The sequence below is a fragment of the Loxodonta africana genome, chromosome 10, assembly GCF_030014295.1.
Source record: "Loxodonta africana isolate mLoxAfr1 chromosome 10, mLoxAfr1.hap2, whole genome shotgun sequence".
Classification (NCBI taxonomy): Eukaryota; Metazoa; Chordata; class Mammalia; order Proboscidea; family Elephantidae; genus Loxodonta; species Loxodonta africana.
In genome coordinates, this window is record NC_087351.1 from 67,506,015 (window position 1) to 67,526,152 (window position 20,138).

The 20,138-nt window shown below is 40.0% G+C and overlaps 1 protein-coding gene across 13 annotated transcripts in view; it reads left to right on the forward strand.

Annotated features, from left to right (window-relative positions):
• Nucleotides 1-462: 462 nt before the first annotated feature.
• KTN1 (kinectin 1) overlaps nucleotides 463-20,138 on the forward strand; it is a 118,815-nt gene continuing 99,139 nt past the window's right edge. For 9 of the 13 annotated variants that reach the window (XM_064292512.1, XM_064292522.1, XM_064292521.1 and 6 more), the window contains exon 1: nucleotides 464-571. The gene's annotated coding sequence lies outside the window, so the exon portion shown is untranslated. Of the gene's footprint in view, nucleotides 572-767; nucleotides 880-1,121; nucleotides 2,492-20,138 lie in introns of those variants that run through there. The other 4 variants (XM_064292513.1, XM_064292526.1, XM_064292515.1 and 1 more) reach the window with 4 other exon arrangements.

Here is a 20,138-nt window from a genome sequence, read left to right on the forward strand (position 1 = left end):
GAAACTCTGGAAACAGGAACGAAGAGAGGATTTCGTTTTCCTGTGCTTTCTGGAGTGGAAGCCAGCACGAGCACGGTGAAATCTAGTACCTTAAGCATAAGGTAATGTGGGGATCCAGGTCGTGCTTAAGTTGGAGGAAAATGCAAGACGAAACCAGCTGTGGGAGAAGAGAGAGAGAGAGCACGGCTAATGAATGAATGGGACACCGCCGCGCCTCAAACCCCGAGCGTCCAACCTCAGACCACCTGGGGGACGTTATCTCGGGAGGAAACCCTCAGAATTCCGAACCAGGCGGACGCTGGGGGATATCCGGCCGAGCGGCGGGCACGGGCGCCTGTCCCTTTAAGGGGCCGGTCTCCGGGCACCGCCGGCCCAGACGCTGGGACGTGCTGGGGCCGCCCCGCCCCGAAGCCGCCCGTTTCCTGCCGGGCGGCGCGACGGCACCTGAGCGACTGCTGCGGCGGCGGCGGCGCCTCGGAGCGGGCGGGCCGGGCTGCGGTGCCGGCGGCGGCCGTCGCGCCTTCGTCTCCTTCCCGGGCCGCACCGCACCGCGCCGCGCCGGCTTCGCAGGGTAAGGGCGAGCAGGCCGCGCTGGGCCCGGGCGCCGGCCGCGAGGGGAGGGCGGTGCCGGCCGCAGGGTTCCGGGGCGGGCCGGGGGCGCGGCCGCGGGGCCAGGACGCCGCCCGCCGGGTAGGCCTCGGTTTCCGCGCCGCCGGGCTCCTGCTCCGACGGGACGCCGCGGTGGGCGGGACCTGAGGGCAGCCTCGGCCTCGTCGGGCCGCGGGGACCGACCCCGGCTCCGGCGCGGCGCCTCTGAGCGCGGCCGAGGACTCCCCGGGAGACGTCTTCCGAGGGCGAGGTCGGCGGAGAGGGCCCGGGGTGAGCGAGACGCCTATTTTTAGCCGGGTCTGAGGGCCCCCGCGAGGGACGGAGGATTACCGCCTTCTCGCCGGGCGGACGGGGGAGCGTGCCTCCAGCGGCGTCCCTGGGCCGGAGCTGGGCCGTGCTGACGCCCTGCTGGAATTTCAGCCCTCGCCGCCCCGTCCGGATGCCGAGGGACCCGGCTCTTCGGCGCTCGTTCTTCCTCTGGCAGCCCCTCCCAGCGCCCTGTAGCTTGGGGTGGGACGGCCGGGGCTGGGAGAGCCTGTGAGGGGAGAGTTGGGGAGATCTGTGGACCGCACTGGGGACGGGCGAAGTTATCCTTTCCTCTTCCTGAGGGGTGTGTCTTCCTGAGTGATCCCCTTCCCCCCTCAGCTTCCAACAATGAGGGTTTGGCGTTGGGGATCTCAGCAGAGCGCCCAGCTGGCAGGCTCGGAACGTCGGACGGTAATGAAGCACCAGGTGTAGGCTGTGCAGGTCTGCACGCTGGTCTTGAAAGGAGCACCAGAGATGAGGGCAGCCGGAGACACCGGAGAGGGAGCTTAACCTCGTGCAGCTGCACCTTCGTGAAGTGCACGAGCGGGGAGGAAGGAGGAATCTTAAGTTCCTAAGTGCATTAGGCCTTTATCAGAGACTGATTCCAATAAGCACTGCTTAATAGGCTACAGTTGAAGTTCACTGTTTAAAGTTGCCTTTTTTCTTTTTTTTGGGAGCTGCTTTGTGGAAAGTTTTTAGAAATTTAAACATACGCAGACAGCTAAAGATTAAACACTTTGGGGGTGAATTAAAACACTCCAAATGGTGTAGAAATTGAGTTTGAAGCTTTGGTAAGTTAGGTTAAACTCGTTCTGGCTAAGTCACAAGCAGGCAAAGGGCAACTGTGTCTCCAGTTTTGGCTAAAGCAGTTGCTGAATAGACTGAGTTGATCTTTCCAAGAAAAACACTGGACTACTCTTGAGTTGATCTGTATTTTGGATAGACATGTCTTGCGATAGGCAGACATACTTGATGTTTCCTAATAAACAAGGCTTCCTTTTCTTTAGTTCAAGTATCTAACATGAAATAGCTGGGCTCATTGTCTTGTAGGTTCTAAGAAAACGTTAGGCATGTCCTTTCTAATTTTGCAGCGTCAGCAGTCATAATGATGTTAGGTGCCATCGGGTGGGTTCCGACTCACCATAGGGTTTCCAAGGAAAGGGCTGGTGGATTCCAACTGCTGACCTTTTGATTAGCAGCCATAGCTCTTAACCACTACTCCACCAGGGCTCCACTTTACCTTTCTGAGATTCATACTGAGATTTAAAATATAACAAGGCCTAATGAAACTTTCTTAAATCTATTAACTCTTTCAATATTATAAGTAAAGCATACGGAGTGTTATTGCACCCTTAATGATTCAGGGTCAGCATTATGAAGAGCCATTATTTTACGATTTTGTTCCCGATTTAGTTTTTTCTATATCTTCCTTTAATGTCAGTAGTCTCTTTGCATGATGGAATATTTTTCATTCAAAATCTCTCACCCCAAGCCTTCTCTTAGTTTATAGGCTTTATTCTGCTTTTGAAGGAGCCTTGGCGGTGCAGTGGATAATAACTCAGCTGCTAACTGAAAGGTCAGTGGTTCGAACCCAAATAGCTGCTTCGTGGAGGAAAGGTGTGGCTGCCATGAAGATTTCAACCTTGGAAACCCTATGGGACAGTTCTGCTCTGTCCTGTAGGGTCGCTGTGAGTTAGAATTGACTTGACGGCAACAACGGGGTAACCGGTAATCTGCTTTTGGTAGAGAAATCAGATAACTAAATTTAACAATTACATTTTAAATATCAGGCAATGTGGCTTTTAGAAAGGGCCAAAGAAGGCCTTTTTTGAAGGCTTTTTTGAGGCTTAATTGTTAATGTTGGTAAGTTTTTACCTTGAATTTTACTTGGAATGTACAGAAGTACTTTCAATTGCAGGCTTATGATTTCTTTATAGCAAAACCAAAAAAACCAAACCCAGTACCGTCGAGTCGATTCTGACTCATAGCAACCTTATAGGGCAGAGTAGAACTGCCCCATAGAGTTTCCAAGGAGTGCCTGGTGGATTCAAACTGCCGGCCCTTTGGTTAGCAGCCGTAGCAGTTAACCGCTACGCCACCAGGGTTTTCTCTTTATAGCAAAGCAACCTTTAATCCAAAAGATCACCGAGTACTTTGTAAATACGTAGATTTGTCAATAAACTCAGTGATTCCAGCAAGATTTGGGGTTTCTTAGGAATCTGACCTAATGTATTATAAATAAGTGCAGAAAGAATCATGCTTTACAAGAATATTCAGATACTTAAGGAGATAACATCTTACGAGCTGCTTGTTTTGTGTACCGTTCATGTTTTAATAACTTTGAAGATAAATCTAGAGTATCCCTAGAGACTAGAAGCAAGTAACTATTTCTCCAGAAATGACACTGATGATCACTCTTAAAGAGTGGAGTTTCACTGGCTTCCTCTTTCTTTTGGTGTGAACATGATTTTTTGGGTATGTTAAAAATGTAATTTACGTGCGAATCTCCGAGAAAACATAGGTTTAGATAAGAACATAAACTGTTTTCTTTTATAAACAAGATAAACAGAAAGCCTTAGTGCCATGAACAAAGTAGTTTAATTAACTTAACCTTCTGTATCTGAGATCTAGAAAAATAACAGTTTATAACTGTTTGTGTACCAGGCTGTTGAATTGGTGTTTAAATATATTTTCAGCGTTTAAGAGATGTGCAGATTTGGTTTCAGCAAAGTGATTTGTACACTAAGTATAACTTAATCGTTACACTCTCCTTGGAGGATGCTTTTTTTGCGTTTCTCTCCTCGGTGATAGCTTTGTTCATTCTTTATGTCCTTTACTCCTAAAGTTGAAGTGCTCGGTCCTTGGTTCACTTTTCTTTTTATACTCCCTTGGTGATTTCATCCAGTCTCAGGGCTTTAAATACCTATATGCTGATGACTCCCGTATTTATTTATATCTTCAGCCTTGACTCCCCTTCTGTACTCTAGACAATCTGTGCGAAATCTTCACTTGGATGTGCAGTAGTCAAACTGAACTTGTGTATTCACCTTTAAACTTGCCTCTGCTGCAGCCTAATTCACTTCTTTTGATGGCAGTTTCCATCTGATACTCAGGCAAAATTTTCAGAGTCGTCCCTGTCTTACCTCATTCACACATGGCATTCTTGGCTCTATCTTATCTTTAAAATAACATCCAAAATCCAATCTTTTATCACTTCTATTGCTCACTAGCCTAGTTCAAGCCATTCTTACTTCTTGCCTAGTTTTCTGCAGTTAGCATCCTAACTGGTCTTCCTGCTTCTGCCCTAGCTCCCAACAGCCCTTTTCAACACAGCAACCAGATCATGTCACTTCTCTCCTCGAAACTCTGCATTGACTTCCCATATCCTGCAGAGCTAAAAAGCCAGAGTCTTTATTGCCTAGAAGGTCGTGCAGAATCTGGAAACTCTTCTTCGTCGTTGTTCTTCCTGTCCTGTTCTCTTACCTTAGCTACTATACTTCCCCTTACTTAATTCCTGCCAGCCCCACTGACTGTCTTAGTTAGGGCCTTTACACTGCTGTTTCCTCTCCTTGGATCACTTTTTCTGTGAGATTACTGCATGAATGATTTCCATGTCTTCGAATCTTTGCTCTTTAAATGCCACTTTCAAAAAGGCATTACTGTCTTATTTAAAGCTGCACTCCCCTGCGTCGGATCCTTGTACCCTGCTGTTTTCTTTATAGCACTTGTCACTTTCCAACATACTATATAATTTCTTTGTTTATTGTGTTTGTTTCTGCTTCCCACCCTCAAACACACGGTATAATGTAACCTCAATGAGGGCAGGGCTTTTTGTCTGTTTTGCTTATTGATAGATCCCAAGGGTTTCGGGCAGTGCCTGGCACATAGCAGGTGCTCTGTAAAGATCTATTGAGTGAATAAATTAAACTCTTACCCTGCAGTTCCTTCCTTTGATGGATACTGCATCTTGGACTCACGTGGTTTTTAGTGTGCTCTTTTCCTCTCCTAGGAACTGTCAGAGCAGAAGGAAGTGGCAGGGAACCTTTGGGAATCCCTTGGTGGAGGGAGTCACGTTAGAGTACGGTGTAAACCCTCTTACCTGTCCCGTGTGATTAGGATCATTGGTTGGTTAGTTAATTAAAAAACTTGGTTAAAGCAAGAACTAAAAATATATGTGCACTTTAAATGGCTTATTTTAACTTAAAACATCTAAATTTACATTTATTTGTTTACGGATTTGAACCATTCTTTTTTTTTTGTGTAGAAGTCTGGTCTTTCTTCCATAAATTATATCCTAAAAGTAGTATCTATGATTTCTAGTATTGGTTTCTTTAAAATGGAATGAAAAGCTATTCTAATCTGGTTCAAGCCATTCTTTTAGAGACTGGGGAACAGCTTCTAAATGTAGAATCCTCCTGAGTTTTTCCAGTTTTTCAACAGCACCTTCCAAAGGATTTAACTTAGTTTTTCTAGGAATCACAATGCTTTGGCTTTATTCTCATATTGATGGATTTCTAGAAATAAGCAGATATATAGTAGATTAGATTGCTAGGCAGAAACATTTTCACTTTCCATAGACACCAGTTTATGTGTTTTAGCAAGGGGAAGAATGACAGTTAATCCAGTGAGGTCCTTTAGGGTAGCTTCCACATTGAATAGGTTTCATAGGGGCCACAGGGACATAGCTGCCTACCGTTCCTGGGGAAGAATGCCATTTTTTCACATTTATTTTGACCCTGAAGAGTATCTGTTTTCAGAATTCATGATTTTCAGTAATTATATTGTCTATCAAGAGACCTGATGCTATGCTACATTCTCACTGGGAAATGTGGGACAATTATTTATTTATTACAGATGAGTCAGTTAAGTGACTAAGGAAAAAGCATAGTCTGGCATGATACCTGGAAGTCACTTAGAGTCCTGCAAGTCATAGACCTATTAGCTCTAAAGTTTTGTGTGAGTTCTGTTCCTGGCTTCTTAAATTACGTAACCTTATATAGTAGGAAGAGTGTGACTGCTAGGGAATCAGAAAAACTTGGGGTTTGAATTTGGTTTTGCCTGTTAGTAACATATTGACTGCATGTGTGTGACCTTAACTGTTAACCTGCCTGAGATTCAATAACCTTGCTTATGTTATCTTAGTAGATGCTTTGTAAGTGATAGCTGACGTTAGAGTGCTTCTTTGCCATCCGTATCTCGTTTCATCTTCTTAGCAACGTTATGAGATAGGTACTATTTGGCGGAAACTAGGAAACCCTGGTGGTGTAGTGGCCAAGAGCTACGGCTGCTAACCATAAAGGCAGCAGTTCAGATCCACTAGGTGCTCTTCGAAAACCCTACCGGGTGGTTCTCACCTGTCCTTTAGGGTTGCTGTGAGTCAGAATCAACTCAACGGCAGCGGTTTTGGTGGAAACTAGGGAGACGGATTGAATAGTTTATCCAAAGACAAAGAGCAGATACGAGGAGAACCCTGAATTTGAACTGAGACATCTGATTCCAGAGTGTATTCTTATTCTGAGATGTTTGTGAGAATGCTTTCTGAAATGTCCGTGTGCAGTTATTGATGTTAGGTGTTGTCAGAATTGACAATAACTAACAGCAACAAGGTGTTAGCTAAATTAAGGCAATGAATATATTATTTTTTGGAGTAGAGGGTTGACTCTAAGTTAATGACTTTAAATTGAAATTTTCCAAGTGGAGAAAACGGTAAAAGCTACTTAAAACCAACTGTTAAAAAATTTTTTAGTTACATAGAGAGGAGTGGGCAGACTGCTTTTAGTTCAAGAATTTTTTTCAGTCTAAATTCCTGTCTGTGTGCATTATGAGTTAATCCTGTGTAATCTTGCAGACGTATCTCAGCGGTTATCTCAGAAGGGTCATCCCTGATCACCCTACCTAAACTACATATTCTGTTTTTTTGTCCTAGTCTTGTTTTTCTTTATAGCACTTATCAGTCACTACCTAACATATGTATATTATGTTTGCTATCTGTCTTACCTACAAGTGTGTAAGTACTTTGTGGCAGGAACTTTGTCTTGCTCATAACGGTGAAGTGTATTCGTGATACTTCTGTAGTTCTCCATTTGATGAATGAATGAATTTCCTGATGTTTGAAAATGAGACTCGTTGATCTTTCTGCTTTACTTGTGATTTGTGCCATCCTTCTACTCTGTTACCATGGCTAATTGAGTGATATTTGGAATGCCATATAAAATGAGACTCTAAGAATAAGGGATTGAAGTTTACCCTTGGGACAGTGAAATAGAAAGCAGAAACTTTAATACACAAATTTCAGCCAAATACTTCTGTGCTTAGTACCAGATAATCTGTTGATCAGTAATTTAAGTGTGTTCTAAGTGAAATCTGTACACAAATAATTTAGTGATGGCTTGTGTTTAGTTTCGGTTATCTTTGAAATAAACTTGGAGGAGCTAAGCCTTACATTGAAAGCACCTCAGTGTTCTGAACGCTCTATTGCTGAACATTGGAGGTATTACCTTAAATCTTTATATCCACACACAGGTTGAATTCATTTATGTGCTGCTGACCTGTGCTTGCCTAGTTTATTGGGAAGTTCATGTTCACTTGAAATGTGTTTTATGATTATTTTACATAGTTTTCATTACCTGGATGTCTGAGGTTGGCTGAATGTCATGATTTTTGCAGGTTTTTCAAGCTTTGGGTATTTTTTGGTGCTCTTATTTCCTGGTATAATTTCTTGCGGTACAGTTTTTATGGCTAGTACACCATTGCTGATGAATGGGGAATTGTTTCTTAAATGGCTTCCAGTTTGACCTGAATATCGACTGCAGTTCTAATTGAAGTTTAAATTGGATAGTTTGAAAAAAGTGACTTAATCCCCTCTTCCCATATCCCTCTCTCCCCCCTTGGCCAAAAATTGCATTTAGTTTTAAATTGGAAGCATTTCTGAGTTTGAATTTTTTGGAGCACTTTTTAAATAAAATATACACTTAAAGATTAGCTTTGGAATTATATGTAAAATACAGCCCATTCAGTTAATCTGTCTGATGGAAGTAGGGGGAGAAAAGAAATAATAAATATAAATTAGTTGTAAAATGAACAAATTTGAGTTCTTGTCTATTCCAGTAACCTTGTGTACTTGGCAGGAATAGGTGAGTCATTATATTCCATATCCTTTCAGTTTTACATAGCCTTCATTAAGCAGTTCTAGCAGCATTTAAAATAACATACTGCTTTTGATAAAGATAAGGTTTACTTATTATTCTTAATTACTATTTTATCTGATATCTTAAGGCAGCTTTGTGCTAGTACGGGGTTGCTAAGTCAAGAAAATGTGCTTCTTAGAGCAGTCAAGTATATGAGACCAAATGGGCAACACCTACCCAAAAGCAAAGAAGGCAGGAAGGGACAGGAAAATTGGACGAATGGAAGCAGGGAACCCGGGGTTAGAAAGGAGGTGAGTGCCGACACACTGCAGGGATTGTGACCAATGTCATGAAACAATTTGTGTGTAAATTTTTTGAATGAGAAACTTACTTGTTTTGTAAACTTTGACCTAAAGCACAATAAAATTAAAAAAGAAAACTCTAGGTATTTTTTGTAAAAATAAATAAATTTCTTATTTAAAACTAACTGTTTTAATTTTCTTTTTGAGGAAATTTGCTCCAAGTATAACTTTCTAGAGGTATTCAGCAGTTCATAATTGCAGTTGTATGCATTTAAGAAACTGGGAAGTTTTTGTCTGTTTACTCCTTCCTTTTTGTTGTTTTGCTGAAAAGTAAGACAAATATTTGTTAAGTGATTGAGATGTACAAGAGAATATAGAATGTGTATGTACAGCTTAAAGATCATATAATGTATATCTGTGTACCAAACACCTTTCAGTCAGCTGTATTTAAAAACTTACAAATTTAAGTACATATAAAAATTTATATGTATATGTAGTATATATAAGATAAAGAATAAAGACATAAAGAACAGCCCTGTACTTAATACTCAGTTCCAGAACATTATGTGAAGTTCTTATTCCTTTATGTACTCCTACTTGCTGAGAAGTAGCCACTATCTTTGTTGCCTTGCTTTTCTTATAGTTTGCCACATCTGTTTGTATCCTCATAGTGGAATAGGGTTGCTGTGAGTTGGAATTGACTCAGCGGTTCACAACACCACCACTTACATTCCTTAATTTTTTTCTGTTGTTTTTGAACACTATAAATAAGATCCTTTTGTATGAGCTTATTTGCAACTTCAACTTTTCCCTTCAACATTATGGTCTGGATATTCTTCCATGTTATACATAGCTCTAATTCATTTACTTTCACTACTGCATGAAATTTCATTGTGTGAGTATTTTACAGTTTTATCTATTTCCTATTGATGGGCATTTGAGTTGCCAGGTTTTTTTTTTTTTTTTTTGCCATTGTAAACATTGCTGCTATAAAGACCTTGCATAGGTTTATTGGTACATTTGAGTAAGTTTCTCTGGGGTAGTGTTTTTCAGACTTTTTTGTTAGCACTCAGTAAGAAATACATCCACTCCTCGTTATCAGCATGGCTAGGTTCCAAAGACCAGGCCATTACATGAAAATTGGTGTTATGCAAAAATGGAGGATGACTACATCAGATCACAAAAATGTGAGGATGACTATATCATTATAACCTTTAGATTTCATCATTTCATAACTGCCAAACCACTGATAATTATGGTCCAGCCACGTTGACATGTATCTTAGATTAACCATCACACCCAGCATTATTCTGCACCTTTCACCTCAGTGTTTGTTACTGCCATACATATGTTAATGCACAAAATAGGATAGATTTTTTCTGTTGTCATAAATGCAGAATGTAGGATAATGAGTTGATAAGTGAGGAGTAGGTGGACGTTTTACATTGTGACCCAGTTCATGATCAGGTATACATGTGCATAATCAAAAAAGTGTTGTGATGAAGAATGAAACCAGTTGCCGTCCAGTCAGCTCTGATTTATGGCAACCCTGCGTATGTCAGAACAGAACTGCGCTTCATAGAATTTTCAGTTGCTGACTTTTTAGAAATAGATCGCTAGACCTTTCTTCTCAGGCAACTCTGGGAGGACACAAACTGTCAGCCTTTGGGTTAGCAGCCAAGTGTCTTAACTATTTATACTACCCAGGAACTGACTCCCAAACCCTTAAATGTGATGCTACTCCATGCTGTTCTGGTTTATTAAAAATAAAAATGCTAGTCAAAACCTATTGATTTTTGCTGCCCACTAATGAGTTGAGACATGGAGTTTGAATGTATTTCTTAGAGGAGTAGAATTGCTGGATTATGTACATTTTCACCTTTACTAGATAGTGCCCCTTTGTTTTCCAGTGTGTATATATATGTGTTGTGATGGCTGCGTGTTCTTGCCGATACGCAATATTGGCAGAAACTAAAGTTAGCTTACTGGGTATGAATTGATACAGGTTTTGCATTTCTTTGATACTGAGAGAGAACACCTTTTTTTTTTTTTTTTTTTAATTGTGCTTTAAGTGAAAGTTTATAAATCAAGTCAGTCTCTCATACAAAACCTTACATACATCTTGCTGTGTACTCCTCCTTGGTCTCCCTGTAATGAGACAGCACACTCCTCCTCTCTACCCTGTATTCCCTGTGTCCATTCAGCCAGCTCCTGTCCCCCTGTGCCTTCTCATCTCGCCTCCAGGCAGGAGCTGCCCACATAGTGTCATGTGTCTAGTTGAGCCAAGACAAACTCCTTCCTTGCAAGTATCATTTTCTGTCTTTATAGTCCAGTCCAATCCCTGTCTGAAGAGTTGGCTTTGGGAATGGTTCCAGTCTTTTGCTAACACAAGGTCCGGGGACTGTGACCTCTGGGGTCCCTCTAGTCTCAGTCAGACCGTTAAGTCTGGTCTTTTTATGAGAATTTGAGGTCTGCATCCCACTGTTCTCTTGCTCCATCAGGGATTCTCTGTTGTATTTCCTGTCATGGCAGTCATCAGTTGTAGCCGGGCAGCATCTATTATTTCTGGTCTCAGGTTGATGTAGCCTCTGGTTTATGTGGCCCTTTCTGTCTCTTGGGCTCATAATTACCTTGTGTCTTTGGTGTTCTTCATTCTCCTTTGCTCCAGGTGGGTTGAGACAAATGATGTATATTAGATGGCTGCTTGCCATAAGACCCCAGACACCACTCACCAAAGTGGAGAGAACATGTTTTCAAATGTTTGCAGGCCATCTTTGTTTCTTTTTCTGTGGAATGGCTGTTCTCTTCTTTTGGGTTGTTACTTTGTTTTTGATTGGTAGGAGTGCTTTATAGGTTCTGAATACTAACCCTTTGCTGATTATGTGTCACAAATGTCTTCTATCACTTCGTGGCTTGTCTTGTCACTTTCTTATGGCGCCTTTATTTATAAAAATTTAAAGTTTTAATGTAGCTGAATTTATCAGTATTTTTCTTTGATTTCTACTTTGTGTCTTGTTTAAGAAATACTTTCCTTCCTCAAGGTTATAAAGATACGCTTGCATGTTGTTTTACAAAAGTCTTGTTTTGCCTTTTACAATTCTTTCCCTAGGATTGAGTTTTGTTTCTTCCCTTTTATGCTACTATTATCTGCAAAATTTGACTGCTTAACATTTCAGTGTTTTTTTTTTTTTTTAAGGATTAAGATGTGTGAATTTACTAGATGCCTTGAGGTAGTTTTTTGAGTTATTTTATGCATTGTCCACACCTTCCTTTTAGAATCGTAAGAAAATAATTATATAAGAATGGTAAAATAAAAAGTGTGGGTAGAGTTATTCATTAAGCTTTGAAGTCGCTGCTTTTCCACACCCTCCATTGTAAGAGATCTGTAAACATTTCTGAGTGAAGCTTGGAGTTGCGTGTGGATTCTGAAGTTATTACAGACATTTGTTGTGTTTTTCCTTGAAGCAGCAGCTCTTCGTGCTTGGTATTTCGCAGTTTCACTGAGGTGTTCTGTAGGTGTGGATGAACTTCTGTACATACAGCAGGTACTCAGAGTGTACTTATAACCTGAGGAATCGGATTTTCAGTTTTGGAAAATTCTCAGCTCTTTAAATATTGTTTCTATTATTTTTTCTTATTCTGTAGCCGTATGGTGAAGTCTGTCAACTTATTCTCTGTGTCTCTTAATCACGGTTTTAATTTTTTTACTCTTTATTTTTCTGTGTCTCATACTAGGTGAATTCAGTATTACCGGGCAATTTAATTCTTTCTTATACTGTATCCAGTCTAGATTTTATTCCATCTATTGAGCTTTTTTTTTTTTTATTGAGCATATATGGCAGTATCTACATTTTCAGTTCTTAGATTTCTAATGTTTCGTGTCTACATACGTGTTTCGGTTCTCCTTGTTTTTGTTGTATAACCTTTTCACTACTTAAAAAAAGATTCTCCCTTGTGTTTGTGATATCTTCACCTTACTCAAGTTTAAAAATATTTCTCAGACTGTATCATAAAACTAATACCATGTAGTGTGAATTCATGTTTTTATTGATTTTTTTTTTTTTTCCCTAAGCATTAAATTTCTTCCTATGTTTTGTATTGTTGGGTTGTTAGGCTCATTTTGAGTGGGGGATTTTTACCTTTCTCCCTGAGTACTCAGCTACCCTGCTGCTAAATAATTATTTTTTCAGCTGCTTCTACCTGGCTAGTTGGGCCTTCAGTCACAAGCTAGGTCTGTTCTAGAAACAGTAAAAGAAAAAGCAAGGTGGAGAAAAGTGTTTATATAGTATGCAGTCTTGCGTCAAGGGAGGGGGGGATGAGAATATATATATGCTAATATTAAAAGTGGAAGGATATTGAATAAAATTAAGAAAACAATAGTTACGTGGAGGGAGAGGTGTAGGGCAGAGAGAGCACAGGGGTGGAATCTGTACATCTTTCAATTTATCTCTTCCCTTAGACCTGACTTAAAAAAAAAAAAAGAAACCCAAACCCGTTGCTGTTGAGCCCTGTAAATATTTTACAAGGAGCTTGGGTGGCACAAGTGGTTTACGATTGGCTTCTAACCAAAGGGTTCGCAGTTTGAACCCACCTAGTGGCTCTACAGAAGAAAGGCCTGGCAAGCTGCTTTGGTAAAGATTACAGCCAGGAAAACATTATGGAGCAGTTCTAACACAATGGGGTTGCCATGAGTTAAGGGGCCAACTCAGCAACTAACAGCAGCTCCTACTTATATAATTATAAAACAGAAATAAATCACTAAAAATTGAAAGTAAAATGAAACAAATGAACTTACGTTATTTACTTGGTGGACACTAGAATGAAACTCTGCCAGATGACTTTAAAACACAGTAATTTCATTGTGTTATACCTAGTGAAATATATGATCTCTTGTGCATAATTTAGTGGCATTAAATTCATGTTGTGTAACCATCAGTGCTGTATTTCCAGAAGTTTTTCATCACCCCAGACAAACTCCCTCCTCGCCTTTCCCCTCAGTCCCTGGTAACCACTAATAAAATTTTATGTCTATGCATTTGTCTATTCTAGACATTTCACGTAAGTGGGATCATACAGTATTTGTCTTTTTGCATCTTATTTTACTGAGCATAATTTTTTCAAGATTCATCCATATTGCAGCATGTATCAGAACCTCATTTCTTTTTATGCTGAATAATACTCTATTGGAAGGATAATACCACATTTTGTTTATTCATTTATCTGTTGATGGGCACTTGGGTTGTTTCCACCTTCAGGCTGTTGTGAATAATGCTGCTGTGAACATTGGTGAACACATACCTGTTTGAATCCCTGCTTTCCGTTCTTTGGGTATATACTTAGGAATGGAATTGCTGGGTCATATGGTAATTCTACGTTTAACTTTTTGAAGAGCTACCAAAATGTTTTCCACAGTGGCTGCACCATTTTACATTCCCACCAGCAATGAATGAGGGCTTCCTGTTTCTCCATGTCCCTGACAACACCTGCTATTTGCCAGTGATTTTCCTGATGGTGACCATCCTAGTGGGTGTGAGGTGGTATTTCATTGTGGCTTTGATTTGCATGTACCTAATTTTTTTTAATGGCTAGTGAAGGAGTCCTGGTACCACAGTGGTTTTAAGTGCACTTGGCTGCTAACCGAAGTCAGTGGTTAGAATCCAGGTTAGAATCCACCAGCTGCTACCAGGAAAAAAGACCTGGTGGTCTGCTTGCATAAAAGTTTCAGTCTAAGAAACTCTATGGGGCAGTTCTACTCTGTCCTGTAGGGTTGTTATGAATTGGAATAGACTTGATGGCACACAGCGATCACTAATGACATTGAGAATCTATTCATGTGATTATTGGCCATTTGTATATCTTCTTTGGAGAAATGTCTACTCAGGTCCTTTGCTCATTTTTTTTTTTTTTTAATAATTTTTATTGTGCTTTAAGTGAAAGTTTACAAATCAAGTCAGTCTCTCACACAAAAACCCATATACACCTTGCTACACACTCCCAGTTACTCACCCCCTAATGAGACAGCCTGCTCTCTCCTTCCACACTCTCTTTTCGTGTCCTTTTCGCCAGCTTCTAACTCCCTCCACCCTCTCATCTCCCCTCCAGGCAGGAGATACCAACATAGCCTCAAGTGTCCACCTGATACCAAGAAGCTCACTCCTCACCAGCATCCCTCTCCAACCCATTGTTCAGTCCAATCCATGTCTGATGAGTTGGCTTCGGGAATGGTTCCTGTCCTGGGGCAACAGAAGGTCTGGGGGTCACCGGGGTCCTTCCAGTCTCAGTCAGATGATTAAGTCTGGTCTTATGAGAATTTGGGGTCTGCATCCCACTGCTCTCGTGCTCCCTCAGGGGTTCTCTGTTGTGTTCCCTGTCAGGGCAGTCATCGGTTGTAGCCGGGCACCATCTAGTTCTTCTGGTCTCAGGATGATGTAGTTGGTGGTTCATGTGGCCCTTTCTGTCTCTTGGGCTCATAATCACCTTGTGTCCTTGGTGCTCTTCATTCTCCTTTGATCCAGGTGGGTCGAGACCAATTGATGCATCTTGGATGGCTGCTTGCTAGCATTTAAGGCCCCAGACGCCACTCTTCAAAGTGGGATGCAGAATGTTTTCTTAATAGATTTTATTATGCCAATTGACTTAGATATCCCCTGAAACCATGGTCCCCAGACCCCTGCCCCTGCTACGCTGGCCTTCGAAGCATTCAATTTATTCAGGAAACTTCTTTGCTCTCGGTTTAGTCCAATTGTGCTGACCTCCCTTGTATTGTGTGCTGTCTGTCCCTTCACCTAAAGTAGTTCTTATCTACTATCTAATTAGCAAATACCCCTCTCCCACCCTCCCTCCCTCCCCCCTCTCGTAACCACAAAAGAATGTTTTCTTCTCAGTTTAAACTATTTCTCAAGTTCTTAATAATAGTGGTCTTATACAATATTTGTCCTTTTGCAACTGACTCATTTCACTCAGCATAATGCCTTCCAGGTTCCTCCATGTTATGAAATGTTTCACAGATTCCTCACTTCTTTTTCTATGCATAGTATTCCATTGTGTGAATATACCATAATTTATCCATTCATCCTTTGATGGGCACCTTGGTTGCTTCCATGTTTTTGCGATTGTAAACAGTGGTGCAGTAAACATGGGTGTGCATATATCTGCTTGTGTAAAGGCTCTTATTTCTCTAGGATATATTCCAAGGAGTGGGATTACTGGATCGTATGGTAGTTCTATTTCTAACTTTTTAAGGAAGCGCCAAATCGATTTCCAAAGTGGTTGTACCATTTGACATTCCCACCAGCAGTGTAGAAGTGTTCCAATCTCTCCACAGCCTCTCGAACATTTATTGTTTTGTGTTTTTTGGGTTAATGTCAGCCTTGTTGGAGTGAGATGAAATCTCATTGTAGTTTTGATCAGCATTTCTCTAATGGCTAATGATTGTGAACATTTCCTCATATATCTGTTAGCTACCTGAATGTCTTCTTTAGTGAAGTGTCTATTCATATCTTTTGCCCATTTTTTAATTGGGTTATTTGTCTGTTCGTAGTTGTGTTTTTGCAGTATCATGTAGATTTTAGAGATTAGGCGCTGATCAGAAATGTCATAGCTAAAAACTTTTTCCCAGTCTGTAGATAGTCTTTTTACTTTTTTGGTGAAGTCTTTGGATGAGCATAAGTGTTTGATTTTTAGGAGCTCCCAGTTATCTAGTTTTCCTTCTGCATTCTTTATAATGTTTCCTATACTGTTTATGCCATGTCTTAGGGCTCCTAACATTGTCCCTATTTTTTCTTCCATGATCTTTATCGTTTTAGATTTTGTATTAGGTCTTTGATCCATTTTGAGTTAGTTTTTGTGCATGGAGTGAGGTATGGGTCTTGTTTCATTTTTTTGCAGATGGATATCCAGTTATGCCAGCACCATTTGTTAAAAAGACTGTCTTTTCCCCATTTAACTGTTTTGGGGCCTTTGTCAAATATCAACTGGTCATATGTGGATGGATTTATGTCTGGATTCTCAGTTCTGTTCCATTGGTCCATGTATCTGTTGTTGTACCAGTACCAGGCTGTTTTGACTACTGTGGCAGTATAATAGGTTCTAAAATCAGGTAAAGTAAGGCCTCCTACTTTGTTCTTCTTTTTCAGTAATGCCTTGTTTATCCGGGGCCTCTTTCCCTTCCATATGAAGTTGATTTGTTTCTCCATCTCATTGAAGAATGTCGTTGGGATTTGGATCGGAATTGCATTAAATGTATAGATTGCTTTTGGTAGAATAGACATTTTTATAATGTTAAAGTCTTCCTATCCACGAGCAGGATATGTTCTTCAACTTATGTAAGTCTCTTTTGGTTTCTTGTAGAAGTGTATTGTAGTTTTCTTTGTATAAGTCTTTTACATCTTCGTTAAGATTTATTCCTAAGTATTTTATGTTTTGGGGGGCTACTGTAAATGGCATTGATTTGGTGATTTCCTTTTCAATGTTCGTTTTGTTGGTGTAGAGGAATCCCACTGATTTTTTTTGTGTTTATCTTGTATCCTGATACTCTGCTGAACTCTTCTATTAGTTTAAGTAGTTTTCTGGAAGATTCCTTAGGGTTTTCTGTGTATAAGATCATGTCATCTGCAAATAGAGATACTTTTACTTCTTCCTTGCCAATCTGGATGCCCTTTATTTTTTTATCTAGCCTAATTGCTCTGGCTAGGACTTCCAGCACACTGTTGAATAAGAGTGGTGATAAAGGGCATCCTTGTCTGGTTCCCGATCTCAGTGGGAATGTTTTCAGGCTCCCTCCATTTAGGGTGATATTGGCTGTTGGCTTTGTATAAATGCCCTTTATTATGTTGAGGAATTTTCCTTCTATTCCTATTTTGCTGAGAGTTTTTATTACGAATGGGTGTTGAACTTTGTCAAATGCCTTTTCTGCATCAATTGATAAAATCATGTGATTCTTGTCTTTTATTTATGTGATGGATTACATGAATTGTTTTTCTAATGTTGAACCATCCCTGCATACCTGGTATGAATCCCTCTTGGTCATGGTGAATTATTTTTTGATATGTTGTTGAATTCTATTGGCTAGAATTTTGTTGAGGGTTTTTGAATCTACATTTATGAGGGATATAGGTCTATGATTTTCTTGTGTCTTTACCTGGTTTTGGTATCAGGAATATGGTGGCTTCATAGAATGAATTTGGTAGTATTCCATCCTTTTCTATGCTCTGAAATACCTTTAGTAGTAGTGGTGTTAACTCTTCTCTGAAAGTTTGGTAGAACTCTGCAGTGAAGCCGCCTGGACCAGGGCTTTTTTTTGTTGGGAGTTTTTTGATTATCTTTTCTTTTGTTATGGGTCTATTTAGTTGTTCTGCCTCTGATTGTGTTAGTTTAGGTAGGTAGTGTGTTTCTAGAAATTCATCTGTTTCTTCTATGTTTTCAAATTTGAGTATAGTTTTTCATAGTAATCTGATCTTTTAATTTCAGTTGGGTCTGTTGTAATATCTGCCATCTTATTTCTTATTCGGGTTATTTGCTTCCTCTCCTGTTTGTATTTTGTCAGTCTGGCCAGTGGTGGTTTATCAGTTTTTTTGAGTTTTTAAAAAAAACAGCTTTTGAACTTGTTAATTCTTTTAATTGTTTTTCTGTTTTCTGTTTCATTGAGTTCAGCTATAATTTTTATTATTTATTTTCTTCTGGTGCTTGTGGGTTTCTTTTGTTGCTCTCTTTCTATTTGTTCAAGTTGTAGGGATAATTCTTTGATTTTGGCCCTTCTTTTTGGATGTGTGCATTTATTGATATAAATTGGCCTCTGAGCACCGCTTTTGCTATGTCCCAAAGATTATGATAGGAAGTGTTTTCGTTCTCATTGGATTTTATGAATTTCTTTATTCCATCCTTAATGTCTTCTATAATCCAGTCTTTTTTGAGCACGGTATTGTTCAGTTTCCAAGTGTTTGACTTCTTTTCCCTGCTTTTTCTGTTATTGATTCCTTATGGCCTTATGGTCAGAGAAGATGCTTTGTAATATTTCAGTGTTTTGGATTCTGCTGAGGCTTGCTTTATGACCTAATATTTGGTCTATTCTAGAGAATGTTCCATGTGCATTAGAAAAGGAAGTATAGTTGGTTGCTGTTGGGTGGAGTGTTCTGTATATGTCTACGAGGTCAAGCTGGTTGATTGTGGCATTTAGATCTTTCATGTCTTTTTTGAACTTCTTTCTGGATGTCCTGTCCTTCACTGAAAGTGGTGTGTTGAAGTCTTCTACTACTATTATGGAGCTGTCTGTCTTATTTTTCAATGCTGATAGAGTTTGTTTTATGTATCTTGTAGCCCTTTCACTGGGTGCGTAAATATTGAATAAGGTTATATCTTCTTGATGTGTTGTCCCTTTAATCATTCTATAGTGTTCTTCCTTCTCCTTTCTGATGGATTTAACTTTAAAGTCTGTATTGTCAGAAATTAATATTGCCACTCCTGCTCTTGTTTTGATTGTTGTTTGCTCGATATATTTTTTCCATCCTTTGAGTTTTAGTTTGTGTCTCTAAGTCTAAGGTGTGTCTCTTTTAGGCAGCATATAGACAGAGCTTGTTTTTTGATCCATTCTGCCATTCTCTGTCTCTTTATTGGTACATTTAGTCCATTTACATTCAGGGTAATTATGGATAGGTATGAATTTAGTGCTATCATTTTGATGTCTTTTTTTGTGTGTTGACAGCTTCTTTTTCCCACTTGATTTTATGTGCTGAGTAGATTTTCTTTATATGTTGTTCTTTCCTCATATTCGTTGTTGTTGATTTTGTTTCTGCTGAGTCTGTATTTTTCCCTTGTATTTTATTTTGATGAGTAGGATAGTTTGTCCCCTTTGTGGTTACCTCATTATTTACCCCTGTTTTTCTAAATTTATAACTAACTTTTATTTCTTTGTATCGCCGTATCTTCCTCTCCGTATGGAAGGTGTATGATTACATTTCTTAGTCCCTCTTTATTATTTTAATGTTGTCTTCTTTTATATAATAACATCGCCGTTACCCTGTGTGGGCCTTTTTTTTATTTTAAATCTTGCTTTTTTTTTATTTCGATTTCCCTGTCTGGGTTGACTTCTGGTTGCTCTGCCCAGTGTTCTAATCTTGGGTCGATACCTGATATTATTGATTTTCTAACGAAAGAACTCCCTTTTTGCCCGTTTTTTAATTGTTTCTTTTTGTTGAGTTGTTGAAGGTCTTTATTTATTCTGGATATTAAACCCTTAAGAAGGAGCCCGGGTGGTATAATAGTTAAACACTCAGCTACTAACTGAAAGGTTGGCAGTTCAAACCCACCAGCTGCTCTGCAGTAGAAAGATGTGTTGCAGTCTGCCTCCGTAAAGTTTACAGCCTTGGAAACCCTAATGGGGAAGTTTTACTCCATCCTATAGGGTTGTTGTGAGTTGGAATTGACTCAGTGGCATTGGGTTTTTTTTTTTTTTTTTAAACCTTTATCAGGTACATAGTTCCATAATTTTTTCTCCCATTTTGTAGATTGTCTCTTCAGTTTCTTTTTTTTTTAAATTGTGCTTTAAGTGAAAGTTTACCATTGAAGTCAGTTTCTCACATAAAAACTTATACTCACATTGTTATGTGACCCTAGGTGCTCCCCCTACAATGTGACAGCACACTCTTTCTTTCCACCCTGTATTTCTCGTGTCCATTCAACCAGCTCCTGTCCCCCTCTGCCTTCTTATCTCGCCTCCAGAGACGAGCTGCCCACAGTCTGATGTGTCTGGTTGAGCTAAGAAGCATACTCCTCACCTGTATTATTTTATGTCTTAAAA